The sequence below is a fragment of the Macaca mulatta genome, chromosome 9, assembly GCF_049350105.2.
Source record: "Macaca mulatta isolate MMU2019108-1 chromosome 9, T2T-MMU8v2.0, whole genome shotgun sequence".
Classification (NCBI taxonomy): domain Eukaryota; kingdom Metazoa; phylum Chordata; class Mammalia; order Primates; family Cercopithecidae; genus Macaca; species Macaca mulatta.
Genome location: NC_133414.1, coordinates 135,618,214 through 135,635,830, shown reverse-complemented (window position 1 = coordinate 135,635,830; position 17,617 = coordinate 135,618,214).

The following is a 17,617-nucleotide window of genomic DNA, read 5'->3' as shown; positions in this document are numbered from 1 at the left end:
AATTCTGGTTGTGCCCATTTCTGAGCCACCAGCCGTCCCATAGATTCTTTCCAATAAATTTCTTTTATACTCAAGGTTTTCTACCCATGGCCACATTTTGTTGTTTGCAATCAAAGGACCCTCATGATGTGACTTGGCGGTGGCTACAGAGACCATTTTCCAAAAGTAAGGTCCAGAGGGGTGAAGTAAATAGCCCATGAACAAACATATGTAAATGGCAGATCTGAGCCTGGAACCCAGACCTCCTGACTCCTCATCAACCCCCTTTCCACTGCCCTGGGATCTATCTTGCCCAGAACATAAATCTGGATTCCTGTGATGGCAGCAAAATGCACAGTGTCACCTGCATGCATCGATTTTGCCCAGAGGACCCTGCACCTGCACTGGGGGCTCGGAGGAAGGATCGATGTGGGGCCCAGATCTTTGGCTGTAAATCACAGCAGAGCGAGCACAGCAGAGCTGTTTTCTGGCAATAAATTCACCTCCAGCCAGCAGCCCAGCTTTTCTCCTTTCATGATTCTACCTTGTAGATCAGACACTGTTTGAAAGAGAGAGTGGGACCATTCCTTGCCTCGTTTATTTTCCCCTAATACTTTTAAAGAAACTTAATTTTGAAAAAGAATTTAGATTCACGGAAGAGTTGCAAAGATAATACAGAGAGGTCCAGTATACCCCTTGCTCAGCTTCCCCGCATGTTAACATCTTCCATAATACAATCATTAAAACTAAGAAATTAGTATCAGCACTGGTAGTAATTCAGCTACAGGCTTGATTTGGGTTTCCCCAATATTTCCACTGATGTCCTTTTCCATTCCAGGGTCCAATCCAGGATATGATGGTCATCCTATCTCCTTCACATCTGCCAACCTGTTAGAGATTTTCAACCTTTCCTTGTTTTTCCTAACATTGAGAGATTTGAAGAGTATTAGTCTGGTGTTTTGTAGACTGTCCTTCAGGTTGAGTTTGTCTGATATTTTCTCATTAAGAGAGTGTTGTTTTGGATTTGGGAGAAGAATAACACAAAGACGAGCACCCTTCCCTTTGCACCATGTGAAGCTGCACATGATATCAATATGATTGATTAGAAGTGATGAGAACTTTGGTCACTCAGTTTAGGTGACATCTGCCAGGTTCCACCACCATGCGGTTTACTTTTTTCCCCTCTCCATACTTGATTTGTCATGAGTGAGTCACTAGGTCTAGCCCACACTCCAGGAGAGAATTTTCCCTCAACACCTTTGAGACATGAACAATGCCCCCTGGGGTCTGATGACCTCCTGCTCAGCCCTAGGGAAAGGGGAGGGCCAAGCCAGTGGCCCTGGCTCAGCTGCAACCGAGTCCTATCTTCTACAACTCTGCTCAGCTGCCCACTTGCTGCTCAAGGACAGGAAAGAGGCTGGTTGAGAACTGGCCTCTTGTTAAGAGCCTGGTGAAGGCTGGCAGGTTGGGGCCAGGTGGGGATGCTGAGGAGGTTTGGGGGTGCTGGGGCCACCCCTTCTCCCTCTCGTGGTTCCTCCCTACCTGCAGCAGAGAGCCCCAGCTTCCCCCTTTGGGAAGCTGAGAGGTTCAGAGAGCACACAGACTTGGGGTTCTAGTCTTTCAGGAGTCTGGGATGTTGGTGCTCCTCCATCTGGCAGGCTCTGGATGATGGAGCCAACACAAAAAGAAAAATGGCCACGTGGGAAATAAAGAGCTGTTTTGTCTGGTCAGATGCCCAGAACCTCCAGTGTGAACCTTTGGTTAAAACAAACAAACAGACAAACAAACAAACTCCATTGAAGAGAAAAACTTCCAATCAAGGGCAACTCATTTTTGGAATGTGGAGTCTCAGGCGTGCCCTGGGAGAAGAGGAGGCAGAGGCTGGATCTGTCGGGCACAATCTGGGCACACTTACCTAGATCAACCCACTACCTGCCTGGTCACAGGTGGGCAGAGAGAGGCAGGCCTGCTTCTAGAACAGTAGTTCTCAACTTGAGTTACATGTTAGAATCTCCCGCAGAGCATCAAAAAGTATTCATTTCCCGGGTTCTGCCTCTAAAATGACTATAATTTAATATTTCTGAGTGGGGTTTGGAAATTAGCATTTTTAAAATAATCCTCAGGTGATTGTTTCCCCCCGTGTTGAGCTATGATTGTAGCCCATTGCTTTGCTCCTCAAAGTGTGGTCCTCTGACCAGCATCAGCTGGGAGACATAGACTAGCCCAGCCCTGGGCGCCCTGGCACAGCTGAGTCAGAAGCTGACTGTTAACAAGATCCTGGGGAAGTTTGGGAGGCGCCGGATTAGCAGGTAGGGTGTGCCTTCTGGATGGGAGCAGGGGAGCGGCTGTCCCCCCATGGAGGAAGCACAGAGCAGGGCTAGAACGTGGGCATCCACCTTTGAAACAGTCACAGTGCCTTCCAGCAAATGCTGTGGACGCTGACCAAACAGCTTAGCAACCCTCCTCCCATGACGGGGACAAGCATCAGGCAGGTGCTGGGAGAAGCTGCCAGTGTTTCTCAACATGTCTGCCTCCCCGGGAGGGGCAGCATGGGTGGAATCCCCCAGCTTCCCATGGACGGGACAGAAACGTCAAGAGGGACAAACACCTTCTCATCAGTGGGTCCTGCCTCCTTTACCTCTCGCTGCAGGCCTTCCTTGGGCAAGCCCTGTTTAAACCCCTCTGGGACTCAGCTGCCTTCTCTGTAAAGTGGAAGCAATAATGATTTTCTTGTGGGTTGGTCACTGATGAGATGGCACAGGTGAAAAGCTGGGCCTGGTGTTCAGTACTGGTGAAGGCACGGTCAAGGCCTGCTTGGAAAAATGTATTCGAGCCAGGGGCACTTCTTTGGGCCCAAATGAGTCAATTCCTCCCGCCTCCTAAGCGGTACCTCTCTCCCCTCCCATACCCCTCCTCTACCCCGTCCTTCTCCCCTCTCCTCCCCTCCCCTCCCCAACCCCCTCCCCCTCCCCTCTCCCCTCCCGGCTTCTCTCTTCCCCTCCCCCTCCCATCCCCTACCTTCTCCTTCCCCTTCCCCTCCTTGTCTCCTCTCCTCTTCTCTCCCTCCTTCTCCTCCTCCCCGTCTTCTCCTCTCCTATCCTCTCCTCTCCTCTCCCTCCTTCTCCCCTCCCCTCTCCTCCTTCTCTCTTCTCTCTCCCCACTCCTCTCCTCTCCTCTCCTCTTCTCTCCTCTCCCCTCCCCTCTCTCCTCCTTCTCTCCTCTCCTCTCCTCCCTCCTCCTCCTCTTCTCTCTCCTCCTCCTCTCCTGTCTCCTCCTCCTCCTTTCTCCACTCTCCTTCCTCCTCCTCCTCCTCTTCCTCTCCTCTCCTCTCCAGATGTCATCTCCGATGAAGTTTTGACCTTACTTTTGAGGGTTCCAACTCTGCCAAGACAGCACAGCCCACCTCTCATCAGGAGGCAGAGCGACTGTCACTGAGGCTCATATCATGCTGGTTTCATCAATATCTCTACTTTTGATGTGTTTGGCAAAGTGGCTCCTGAGAGGTACACGGGAACAAATACAAGCACCTGCTCTGTGCCACCACCTTGAAACCCACTATTTCCTGTAATCTTCCTGAGAACACTGTGATGTGTGAATTATCATCCCCTGGGCAGATGTGTGAGGAGCTGCAGATCAGAGAGGGGGAGTAACCTGCCCGCACTCACACAGCACTGGAGCCCACTGTGAAGCTGGGGTTCGGATCCCGTCCTCGTTCTGTGAGACTCCGAAGCCTGCTCCTTTTGCGAACCCTGCCCCTTTCCCTTTTCCCTTTCTCCCTTCCCTCCATCTGTGTTTTTGGTTAAACAAAACAGTTAATTTTTACTCAAAGTGAAAAATAACAGAATAGGAAGATACAATTCCATAAAGAACTATAAATCAATGCAACTGCTAGAAATTAGCTGCTGCTTTACCCAGCCCTGGGGGTGCTACTCCCCTGCCTGTCATTTGCAGCAGAGCCTGTGATATAAAAAAAAAAAAGTTCTGAATCCCGTAACGAAGCATCAGAGATGAGAAGGGTTGAAGGTTCTGTGCTCCCATCCAGCTTCTCTCATCCCAGCCTCCACCACCCTGACAGGTCTGTCCCCAGCAGAAAAGCCAAAATCAGGGGTGGGGGAACTCAGGGGAAGGGGGTCCCCACCCCACCCCACCCCACCCCTTAGCATCAGTTTCTGCTGGATCTTGAAGTTTGGAAATTTGAGAAGCATGAAGTTCATGTTTATCTGGGTCAATGGGAATAAAATTCAGATTTTTTTTAGAAATGTCACCTAAAATAAGCTTTTCAGACCAACCCGTCCCACTTCCTAAACTACTTCCTAGCCCTGCTCTCACATGATGCTCCCCGCACTGCATGCCAGACCTTGCCCCCTCTTGGTTGAAACTGTGGTTTTGTTGAGGGATCTTAAGTCTGAACTTGGGCCAGGAAACCGAGTAGTGCTCCCTGGGACCACCCACCCTCCTCCCCACCAGGTTCCCAAAGAACAGACGTGCATGAAGGAGGCAAAGGAGGTGGAGACACAGCGTGCCATGGCTAAGATAGGGCCTCAGCTCCAGTGGGTGGTTTGTGTAAAATACAACAAACCCGGTCAGCTGGAGTTACCGCCCCCGGGACCGCTTAGTGCACTTCCCCAGAAACCCTCCCTGTTTCTCCTTCCCACTCCGGTGGGAAGAAAAGCCCCATGGGCCATGGAAGCAGAGCAGAGGGGCCCCCAGGAAGGCTTCCAGAGGGAGAGGTGAAGGGGGCGGCTTCATGGCTTCAGGCTCTGGCCTTTGCTACCCTGGGAAAGCCTGAGAGCTGCTGCTAGCTGAGCACGGGGACCTGTTTTATAGCCCAGCCTGGTGGAATCTGGGCATTTGTGATAGGAGGGGTTGTTCTGAGTGTCCCAAACAGGTCCTCATGAGGTCAGCCATCCTGGGTCTTGGGGGTCCCAGTGTGTGTGCAGCCACCAAACACACCTTGGGCCGGAGTGTCCTGCATGATTAGGTTGTTGCGTCTATGACACAAGAGAGGATGCTGGAACCATTGTGAAACACAGCCCCATAGACAAATACATGGATTTTTAGATCTTAAGGAAGTTGATCACTTGGGCCCCTGGAGTCTGCCCATCACCGAGTTGGCACATCCAGGCCACAAAGGCTGGGAGAGGGACCTGGGACTAGAGACCCCACTACCTCCGACACCTCCTCAGGAGCAGCACTCTCCAGGTTTCGGTGGGCCAGGAAATGGGCAGAAGAATATTGGCAGTCCTCACCTGCTCCCGCTGGTTTGTGACTCTCTCCCCAGCCAGCATCTTGCTCTAACTTAGCCTGAGCGCTGCTCTGTGAGGTACTCATTTGGCAGACTAGGACCCTGAGGCTTGAGCCTCCCAGGCCTGGAATTCCCATGAACAGCCTCCTGGGACTCCCATCTCGCAGATCCTGGGCACAGAGTGCAGCTAACTCTCCCAGCGCAGAGCCAGCTCTGGGGAAGGAGGAAGGGAATCCTGTCCAGCCTGTAGCACTGGGTGGAATACAATGGCAGGCAGCACTGGAGACCCTGACTCAGTGGGTCTGAGGAGGGCACGGGAATCCATCTTTCTAACACGTTCCCAGGTGGACCTGCTGCCATCCACAGCCGACTTAGGGGACCAGGGCTCTGCAGCTGTGCTCTGGACTCCGGCACACATAGGCGTTAGGGGCTCTTGTTTGGATTTAGGGGTCTGGTGAGCCCTGAGATGCTGCATTTCTAAAAGGCTCCTGGTGCGGCCAGGGCTGTTGGTCCGAGGACCACACTTCCCACCCCAGTGGGCAGGCCTTGGTCATTGCAGGTGGGAGGATGCAGGGAGGCCGCTGGGCCAGCTCTCCTCCTGCCCCCTGCTGCTGGGCCTCTCTGCGAAGCAGGGAAATCAGATGTAAAGGCCAGTGAGAAAGGGACAGCCTGGGGACATCTTGCCCATCCTCCCCCATCCCAGAGGCCGGCCCTGTATGAGCCTCCCCAATCCCAGAGGCCCGCCCCCCCTGAGCCTCCCCCATCCCAGGGGCCCACTCGCATGAGCCCCCCAACCCAGGGGCCGGCCCCCCATGAGCCTCCCCATCCCAGAGGCTGGCCCCCCATGAACCTCCCCCATCCCAGGGGCCGACCCCCCACGAGCCTCCCTCATCCCAGAGGCCGGCCCTGCATTAGTCCCCCCATCCCAGGGCCGACCCCCCACGAGCCTCCCTCATCCCAGAGGCCGGCCCTGCATAAGCCTCCCTCGGAGCTGCCCTTGCCCATCGGAAGAGTTGTGCTCCGATGGGCCCAGAGGACTCTTCGGAGGACTTCCCCTCACTTCAGTTGCCATGTGAGCGGTGGCACATCTCTGCAGACCCCCAGAGGTGGATGTGGCCTTCTGCTGGCTGCTGGGCACCCCCCCAGGCCTGGCTGGCTCCCTGCGTTACAAGGGAGGCCTCATCTTCCCTCAGAGCCCTGCTCAGCCCCGGCCTGGGTGGTAAAGCCCTGGGGCCCAGAACGCCTAATCCCTGTGGGTGCAGTGCGTTAGCTTCCAAGGGCAGCCGTAACAAATTACTACACATGGAGGGACTTCAAACAACAGAATGTTGTTTCTGGAGGCCAGAAGTCCAGTCCTGTGGGGTCATGCTCTCTCTGAAGGCTCCAGGGGAGGATTTTCCTTGCTTCCCTCTTAGTTTCTGGGGCTTGCCCGCAATCCTTGGCTTGTAAATGCATCACCCCAGTTTCTGCCTCGCTCCACATAGTCTCGGTCTTCCCTCTGCATGTCTGTGTCTCTGTGTCTGAATCCCCCTCTTCTTTCTCTTAAAGGACATCATTGATTGGATTTAATGACCATCAAACCCAATATGACCTCAACTTGACTACATTTGCAAATATTGTATTCCCAGATAAAATCACATTCACAGGTATCAAGATTAGGACTTCAACAGATTTTTCAGGGACACACAATTCAGCTCATAGCTGCCTCTCTGTCCCCCAAGACCCATGGAGTGTAGCTGGAAAGGATCCAGCATCAGGCTCTACCTTGAGCCGGAAGCAGCCCCCTCTCCAGATGGTCTAGACATGGCCAGATGCCCCAGTGCTGCTAATTCTCAGTGCTCCGTCACCCTCCCTCCTCCTGGCCTCCAGCAGAGCCTCTTCAGGCCAACAGGTTTGCAAAAAGAGGAGGGAGAATTTGTTATTCAGTCCTCTGTGTGTGGTCCTCACATGGCTCCCTGGGCACCCTCCGTTTTCAGAGCATGTTTGTATCCAGGTCTCCATCTCATTGTGAGCCAAGGATCATTGACTCCATTGTACAGATGGGGAAACCGAGGCTCAGAAAGGGCAAATTGCTTGCCCAGTGTCACACAGCCGAAAGGCATAGCTGGGACTTGAAACCGGGTCTTCAGAAGCCAAGTCTAGGATAACTATTGATCAGCTTCTTCAGTGACATCAAATGGAGGGGTCCTGTACATGTTGGGGACAGGCATATGACAAGGGGACCTCTGACTGGAGCAGGACTGGCGCTCACTGATGTGCTGCAGAGGGTGAAATGGTCACTTCTCCCGCCATCCGCCCGCCCCGCATGCCCTGCCGGATGACACATGGATAAGATGTCGTGAGAATGATCTCCCTAGGGACATAAATATCCCCCTCTTGATAGCCCGGCACCCTGCTTTCATATTGTTATGGCAATCTTTTTTCATTTTTTAGCATCTGCTGTTCAGAACGCTTCATACCTTGAATAGAGAATGAAGTGAAGGCATAAATCAGCAGCACAGCGCCCGCATGGCCAGCTCCCGGGGTCTGTGCTGGGCCACCTCCGCTGCTTACTGCCGCTGATCTAGGAGCTATTGTAACTGCTGCTTGGTTTTAAGGCCTGTTGATGTATTGGTGGCTTTTTTATATGTGGTGGGTCATTTGTGTGACTGATTTTGTGACTCACGCGCCCGCTGCAGGATGCCCTGGAAACAGGTCTACCAGCTGCGCTCTCAGGATGAAAACATGTGGAGAGCAGACTGGCCAGAGAGGGACCGCCATCACAGTCCCCTCCTCCACTGCCTGCATGGGCCAATTGGACATGGTTGGCCCAGAAAGAAAACGGGAAAATTGATGGAATTCAGGTGTCAGTCTTTGACATCGAAATCCTTTCTCACCCGGTACGGAGTAAATGGTGTGGATGAAGGTAAATAGCAGCTTATGCTCTAAATAGACTCCGAGTAAACGTTCTTGTGCCACCTGTTAGAGTTTTAGCAGGCGGGGGAATCCCTGCGTAGACTTTTCAACATGACAGTGAAAAAAAGAGAGGGAGTTGTTGTTCAGTTTTCAGAAGCAGAGTAGCTGAAACAGCTGGGTAATAGGGTTTACGTGTGCTTCATCACCCCACTGGGATGAGTCTGGTCTGCTGTGTATTGCTGGCAACGTTCACTGTCGCAGTGGATTTGCACAAATGCCCAAGTTTACAGGTATTGTCCGGAGGGGTGGACACAGGGAGACGCTCCTCTGCGGCAGAGAATACTCCATTGCTCTGCGTCTGAACAATTCAGCAGTTAGAGAAGGTGAATCCGTTTCTGATTTTAACATGTTCCCTTTTCCCTTTTTTCTTTCTCTCCTTCTTACCTGTCTTTCTTAAAACAGAAGGCTATACATTATTCAAGATACTAAGAGGTTTAAAAACAAATAAAATAAGTAAATACAACCCTATCACCCAGCGTAAGAAATAAAACATTGCATACGCATTAAAACCACCAGTGTTCCCACCCCAGCCGCCTCCTGCTTTCCATGCCGCAGGTGACCTCTTTTCACTTGAATCAGATGCTCTTTAATTCCACACATTTTTGTAGCTTAAGCAACTCACAGTATGGTTTTGTGTTTTACATTTCCTATAAATCATGTCATTTGTCTATTATAAATAATAGACATTATTTCATAACTAGGTTTTTTCTTTTTTGGGGTGGGGGGCGATGGAGTTTCACTCTTGTTGCCCAGGCTGGAGCACAATGGCACAATCTCAGCTCACTGCAACCTCCGCCTCCTGGGTTCAAGTAATTTTCTTGCCTCAGCCTCCTGAATAGCTGGGATTACAGGCATGTGTCACCACGCCCAGCTAATTTTGTATCTTTAGTAGAGACGGGGGTTTCTCCATGTTGGTCAGGCTGGTCTCGAACTCCTGACCTCAGGTGATCTGCCCGCCTCACCCTCCCAAAGTGCTGGGATTACAGGCATGAGCCACTGCACCTGGCCTAACTAGGTTTTTTCTTTCAACATTGTTTATGGGATTGATCTGGGTTGATACATGTAGTTCAAGTTCAACCATTTTTACCGCAATAAGCATTCCATTATATGAAACTCACAAGTGATCCATTCTCTTTTTGATGAATTTCCATGTGTTTGCTATTAGAAACCATGACTGTGAGCTTCTTTCTTCATCTCCAGCCTCCTGACCCAACCTCCAGGATGGCAGCAGCACTACACTTAGCACATCCTGGGGAATAATGCTCCCGCTGCCTGTCGGGGAAGAGCATAGCGCGTCAGCTGCCCTCTGCCTTTCAAAGAGATGCCCTTAATGTCAGTTGCAGGGAGGGAGGCCTCCTGCCCTTGGCTTCCCACAGGGTGCAGAGAGTGCATCGCCCTGGCCTCAGCCTTGCGTTTTGTCTCTAGGCAGGCAAGTGCACTGAGTCCTCCAACCCTCATGTACTCATGTGCTCAGTAAAAATGCTGGAACCAGAGCTATGTGCGTCAACTCAGATAAATCTCATCAACAATGCTGAGTGAGAAAATCTCATGGTGGAAGAATGGACACGATGTGATGTTGCACACAGAATTTAAAACCCAAGCAGAGAGGGTTTCCTTCGCGGAGCTAAGCTGGTGAGATGGCACAGGACAGTGCTGGAGGGTGGTGGGGTGGGGCAGGACGGGGGGCTTTCAAACTATGTTCTGAGGACCTTGGAGCTGCCATGGTGGTGGCGGTTCCTGGGTAACCCCTCCCCCACGATTTCAGGAAAGCCAGCCCCCAAAGGGAATCGTTTGACTGTGTTAGGACCCCAGCTTTGCTTCTGTGCTCTTTGGCAAGTTTCATGCCACTCTGGGCTTTCCTATGTCTGTCTAGAATGGCGATAACGATAGTCCCCACGCATGGGGTGGCAGTGAGGAGGACTTGACAGTGCCCAGCACATAACATCCACCAAATTCATTGGGCTCTTTTATGATCATTTACCATTATCTGGTATATTACTCAGGGTTCTCCAGAGGAACATAACCATAGAATATATACAAGGTTGACCTTTGAACAACTCCAGGGTGAGGGGCACCAATCCCTCTTGCAGTTAAAAATCTGCATATAACTTTTGACTTCCCAAAAGCTTAACTACTAATAGCCTACTGCAGAGCAGAAGTCTTCTCAATACCATAGACAGTTGAATAATACATAAATAGCCTAGCATCTACATATATTTTATACATTAATAATATACCTGTGATGGTTAATAAGAGTGTCAACTTGATTGGATTGAAGGACGCAAAGTATTACCAACTTGATTGGATTGAAGGATGCAAAGGAGATTACCATCTGAGTCAGTGGACTGGGAGGGGCAGACCCACCCTCAACATGGGTGGGCACCATCTAATCAGCCGCCAGCACTGCCAGAATAAAAGGTAGAATGTGGAAAAACTAGACTGGCTGAGTCTCCTGGCCTCCATCTTTCTCCCATGCTGGATGCTTCCTGCACTCAAACATTGGACTCCAAGTTCTTTAGCTTCGGGACTCTTGGACCTTCAACCATAGGCTGAAGCCTGCACTGTTGGCTTCCCTACTTATGAGGTTTTGGGACTTGGACTGGCTTCCTTGCTCCTCAGTTTGCAGATGGCCTATTGTGAGACTTCACCTTGTGATCGTGTGAGTCAATACTCCTTAATAAACTCCCCTGTATATATATACATCTATCCTATTCTGTCCCTCTAGAGAACCCCGACTAATACATACCTAACTTTATCTGATTTTTTTGTTTGTTTGTTTTTTAAGACAGGGTCTTACCCTGTCACCCAGGCTGGAATGCACTGGCGCGATCACGGCTCACTGCAGCCTTGACCTCCTGGGCTCAAGTGATCCTCCCACCTTAGCCTCCCAAGTAGCTGGGGCTACTACAGGCATGTGCCACCACACTCAGCTAATTTTTGTATTTTTTGTAGAGATGGGATTTCACCACATTGCCCAACCTGATCTCAAACTCCTGGACTCAAGTGATCTTCCCACCTCGGCCTCCCAAAGTGCTGGGATTACAGGCATGAGCCACTGTACCTGGCCACTTTTTCTTAAATTTTCCAATATTTCTAGGCTATAGGCTATGTGGTTTATCTTCCAGTTTTTTCACATTGTCATAAATTCTTCAAAAATTTTTTCAATCTATTTGTTGAAAAAAAATCTGCAAGTAAGTGGACACATGCCATTTAAACTTGTGTTGTTCAAAGGTCAACTACAGACATGTAAGAGGGGACTTATTATGGGAATTGGCTCATGTGCTCATGAAGGCCGAAGAATCCCTTAATCTGCCATCTGTAGGCTGGAGAACCAGGAAATTGGTGTGAATTCAGTCTGGGTCTGAAGCCAATGTTGCAACTCAGTCAGAAGCCTGAAAATTGGGGCCACTGGTGTGAGTCCTGGAGTCTGAAGGCCCAAGGTCCTAGAGCTCTGATGTCTGGGGCCAGGAGAAGGTGGATACCTGAGCTTCAGAAGAGAGAGAACTTACTTTTCCTGTGCCTTTTTTGTTCTGTCCGGGCCTCAACGTGTAGGATGCTGCCCGAGCTGAAGGCGGAGCTGCCTTCCTCTGTCCACTGATTCACCTGCGAATTTCTTCGGAAACACCCGCATAGATGCACCCGGAAAGTTTTTACCAGCCAGCTGAGCATCCCTTAACCCAGTCAAGTTGACACATAAAATTAACCATCACATCTGATTTGTAGATTTGCTTTCATGTTAGTTTTACTTTGAACAAAAATGTTCACTTGCTTAAACAAAACGTTTGAAAACTCCTGACCTCATACCTCCCCCTCATGGACAGGAGAAGGTACGGAGAACAGAGGTGTGTTATGACCCAGCCAGGCTCCAGTCACTCGTGGGTCCAGCCTGTCCAGCGCTGGCCCTGGGGCTTCTGGCTGGTCACTTTGCTTCTTGGGGCCTGGGCTTCCTGTGGGCTGGAAGATCCTGCAGGCCCCTCCAGTGCTGGCATTCTGAGGCATGCCCTCTCCTCTCCAGCGACCGCAGAGCCAGGAAGGACAGGACAGACAGAATGAGTAGGGGGACCCGGAAACTTGGAGTGTGGTCTGGGAAAACAGACCCAACCAGGACATCGAGCCCAGTGTCCCATCATAGGCTCAGTGCCTGCAAACAAATCCCAAGCCCCATGCTCCTTGGCAGGCAGGATGGTGCAGGCCAATACTGCATGTCTGCAGGAACTGCTGGTAAGATGACATTGCAACATCAAAGGCACTGCAGAGATGCCTCTTCTTGCCATTTTGGGTTCAAGGGGTGAGGCTCAGGTCTCCCAGGCACAGAGGAGCGAATACCTGGGCCTACTGAAAAGGACTGGTTCAGTGTTTCTTGGAGAACAAGATCAAGGTCCCCTGGTGGGGGCAGCACTAGCCCAGGAAGCTAAAAGCCCACACTCAAGTTCCTACAGCCCTTGGGGAGGAATCTTTCATAGGACATGGGAGATGGACTCTTTTGTAGCTAGAAAGACCTTACAACATCCCCAGGTACGTAGGGGTCTAAGACTCTTCCCAGAGCCGGGCTGGTCTTTAGTTCTCAGGAGTCTGTGATTACCAGAACCTGGAGGCAGCCTTGCCTTCCAGCACTGAGGCCCTGGAGGAGGCCTGGAGGGAGTGGAATCTGGCATGTTCCTTCCCTGGCAGAAGCAGCTGTTCGAGTGATTCAATCGCCTTGGGCAGCTTCCTGGTCTCCAGGGCTGGGCCAGCAGGTACCGGCCAGCAGAAGGGTGCACACTCAAAACAGCATCATCGGTTTGGCCCAAGGTCCCTTCCTCAACTGTCTAATTATGCACACATAATTACTTCCCATGTTTACCACTGTTCTAGGTCCTGGAGACAGAGCCATGTTTTCCTGCAGCTTACAAATAACAAGAAAAAGAAGTGAAATCTGTTCTCTCAGGTGGTGACAAGAGCTAAGTGGCAGACGGGATGGGGAGCCTGGTGAAGGGGTGGAGCATATGAGATGGAGAGGCCAGAATGAGCTCCCCAGGTAGGCAGCAGCTGAGTAAAGATGTGAGGGAGGGAGGCAGCCATGTGGATGGGTGGGAGGAGAGCAGTCCAAGCAGAGGCACAGCACGTGCAAAGGCCCCAAGGCAGGACCTGCCTGGCCTGTTGAGGAGTATCAAGGAGGCCAGTGTGGCTGGAACACATGAATGAGCATGAGAGTTGTAAGAGAAGAGGTCTGGTGGCAACAGACTGAGGGGCACCTAGAGTCTTAGGAGTCATGGAGTTCTGCTCTTCTTCTATGAGATGGGCCATTGAGAGAATTTAGCAGAGAATTACAAACATGAAAGTCCCAAATTATGAGCATATAAGTTTAATCTTCTTCTTTTTCCTAATTCAATTTAACCCAGTTCTTCTAGTGTGGTGTAGTTTTGTATGGGGTTGTATTAGAGTTCTCTAGAGAAACAGCAATAGGAAATACATTTAAATGAGGATATTTATTTTAGGGAATTGGCTCACACGGTTATAAGGCTGACAGATCCGAAGATCTGCAGTGAGTTGGCAAGTTGAAGACCCAGGACAGCCAATAGTGTAGTTCCTGTCCATGTCCGAAGGCTTGAGAACCAGGAGAGCTGATGGTGTCGTTGTAGCGTAGAGGCAGGAAAAAGCCAATGTCCCAATTCTGAAGTAGTCAGACAGGAGGAATTCTCTTACTCGAGAGAACTGAACTTTTTGTTCTATTCAGGTCTTCAACCAATTAGATAAATGTTGCAAAAACATTGTCACAGAAACACTCAGAATAATGTTTGATCAAATATCTGGGCACTTGTGATCCAGTCAAGTTGATGCAAAAAATTAACTATTACAAAGATTGTAATAAAGAACACAGATCTCAACTTTGCTATTTCCCAGTTGCATGACCCACAGGGACATTACTTAACCTCTTTAAGCCTCAGTTTCTTCATCTGTAAAATGGGGACAGAGTTTACTTCATAGGCATTCGACCTGCACAGTCGTACTTAGATGGACCCATGCTTGCTTGAATGCTCTGCTGTTGAAATTCTTAATAAATTTTAAATAATTTGTTAATAATTCTTAACAATCTTTAACAAAGGCTCCACATTTTAATCTTACATTGCACTCCACAGATAATGTACCCAGTGCTGAAGAAGGATAATAACCTTAACTTCCTCTCAGGGTGCTTGTGAAGGTCAAATAAGAAACCACAGGTAAAGCACTCAGCACCTTGCCTGACACAGTATCTGCATCATAAACCCAGCTGTCATTATTGCTAACAACATGTGCAAGCCCCTACTTGGGGCCAGACCCTCAAGTCCACAGAGATGCACATGACTTCTGCCCTGAGGAATTTGTGGTTTATGGTTCGGGAGTTAATGGATTCAGGTAGAACAGCCTGGGTCACGCCCATCCAGGTAAAGGCATCCCCCAGGAGGAAGCCTCCTGATTCTTCACTCCTGTTGGAAATTGAGGACGTTGGAAGGGTCCTAGGCAGGGAGAGGTGATGAGGGAAAGGGCCCAGAAGGTCTCAGTAGCTGGGGAAAGAGCCGCATGGAGAGCGGCATGGGAGGTGTGGAAAGGAAGCCCAGAGCTGGGTGCTGATTAGGGACTGTGACCAGCCAGGCCCTCCAAGGCCACATCCCACTGGCCTGGAGCCTGAGAGGCTGAGAGCCTGCTCACTGGCTGTGTCCCCTGAGTAGGCTCCACATATCTGTAAGCCCCAGGTCCTCACTAAGTAAGTGGGAGACATGACCCAGATGAGGACGAATACACACAGAATGATACCCCACAGAGGGCAAAGGTTATTGTGCAATCAGGAGTGGGAGGAAGGGGCTTCTGGAATGCCTGAAGATGTGAGGCACCCATGAGACTTAAAACCTTCGCTTTAAATGCCAGGAAACCACAAGGCACTGTTCTCTCCTGTTCACTTAGCAGAGGGGCCCCGACCTAGCTCCCTGGGCTCCCAGCCCCACCTCACACCCTCCTTGCCAGTCTTTTACCCCCCAGGAACTCAGAAAGATTATTTTAAATTGCAAATCAGATCATATCACATTGTTCTGCAAAACCCCCTGGGGCTTTGAGACTGAAATGCTCACCCCATGTATGCCCCCTCCATGTCTGTGACCTCATCTCCCACCACTGGCCACTCAGTTACAGCACTGGGGATGGCTGGCTTTTTCTATGCATGGAGTCTCTAGCACCTGCCATCTTGGGGCCATTGTCCTTGCTGTTTCCTCTGACTGGAGTAATTCCTGTCCTCTATGGCTTGCTCCAGCACTCCAAATGCCCCTCCTCAGACAGGCCAACCCTCACCCCATCCCCTCCCCCATCTTGAACTTAATGACCATCATTGCCTTTTCACCTGGCTGTGTCATCATTCATGTATTATAACATGACCTATCATTATAGTTCCCTTGTTTATTTTCTGTCTCTCCAGCCAAAATACAAGCTCCACACAGATGGATACTTTTACCTTACTTATGTTGTATTGTATCCTCCACACCTAGGATTGTGCCTGCACAGGATATTTCATAAGTGATAGATTCCTGCTTTATAGATACAGAAACTGAGGTTCGATGAGATCACATCCTTTGCCGATAACCCACAGCTCTGGAGCTGAGACTGGTGGCTGGGCAGTGTGGTGTGCTGGCAAATGTCTTAAACCTGGCTCTCCTGGAAAAGGGGAGGGCCCGGCTGCATTTGCTGAAGTCCATGGTGTAAATACTTCCACCGTGTCCGATTTCAAGTCACCAAGGTGACCTCACTGAATGCGAGGTTCGGAAGGATGCGTCCCTGGGCTCTGGAAGGAAGCCAGTGTCAGCCAAATCAGGACCCACTGCCCGGCTACTTCCTATTCCTTCATTTTCTTCACTCTGCACTTTGAGTGAAATAAGTCCTTCTTCGCTTTCCCCTCTAAATCCCAACTACCTCACTCCGCACTGAACACATCAGGTGAAATAACTCCTTCACTTTCTCCCTTCAAATCCTATCTCATACTGAAGAAAACAGTCCGAGCCAAGTCTCTGCATGCCTCTGGGCCTCAGTTTCCCCGTCCATAGGGTGGGATGACTTCTAAGGCCTGGCTCTCCCCCATCATCCTTGCCTGAAGTCTGGGAGCCTCGGTCTTGCGCAGTGCCCCTGTCGACCACCAGGGGACAGTCTTTCCCCACCAAAGACGCTGGCCTCGCCAGGTCCCCGTCGGTGTCTTCCTTGGACACAGCCTGGGTATTGCAGGCCCTACCTGGCTTATGAATCAGCGATTGTGCCCAGCCCCGAGCGGGCATTTGCAGGAAGGGCCCATTGTTTGCAGTGAGGCCTTTTGTTCCAGCAGTGGCCTGGGAAACTGGGATTGGGCTGGGGGCCTGATTGGTTCCCAGGGGCCCCTGGTGGGTGTTGGGGTGTGGACCCAGGCGGACCCCTCTCCGCTCTCCCCGCTGCCCGCCCCAATCCCATCTACCAGGCTGCTGTGCCGGGCACTGCTTACCTATGCCTCAGCTCTGTCCGAGGTTCTCGCCCCTGCAGACCTCCTCTGCCACCCTCTGAGGCCCGTAGCACGTGTTCCCTCCTCCAGGCCGGGGTTCCTGTTACTTCCTTTAGCCTCATTCAATCCAACCGCACTTTAAGAGGGTAGGTGTCGGGAGCTGGGCGTCTCCCTGAAAGTTGGGCTCCAGGCATTACCGCAGCCCCGTTTTCTTTTCCGTTTCACTGCAGCGGAGGGACACAGGCTTTGGGCGCTGCCTGGGTCTGCAGCAGAAGCGGTGGCCTATCCCTGAGAGGTAGCCCAAGGTCAGGCTAGAGTCTGCGTCCTCCCCTCAGCTCTGCTCTCACAGACGACTGTGAACCCGCGGAGCTTCCATCTCCTGAGCCTGGCCTGGGCGAGCGGCTCGCAGTGCCCTGGCCCAATCCCACCTGCAGCCTGGGAAGCCACAGGGTCACCCAGGGTTCCACGGCCTCCCTGACCACAAAAGGGGAACCGCTGCAGCTCCTGGCAGCGGGCATGGTCTGCTGTGAGGCTCCGGGGGTTCCAACACCTGAAAATGTAAGCTAAGTGTGTTCTGGGAATGGTGAGGCCTCATCTTACTCGTGTGTGTGTGTGTGTAAATATCTCTTGCTTCAACTCACGGCAAGATCTGGAGCTGATCCTCCAAAGGAAAGAGGGATGAGGGTGGGAGGGTGCCTGTCACCTCCCCGAGGGTAGACCTGGGTTTCAGTCCCTGTTCGGTTGGCCATGGGAGTAGTTGGGGAGCACCCTGTTGCCATCTCTGAACCTCAGCTTCCTCTACTGTTTAATGGGGGTTAAAAAGATGCTCTTCTCATTCTGGGGGTGGAGGGAGAGTCAAGATTAGAGCTCTTTTCAGTCTCTACATGTGAAGCTGGGGCTGCATGAGAATCTGTAGGGTATTTTATTAGCAGAAAAATTGTTGTGTATAAATATCATCTGGCTGTACC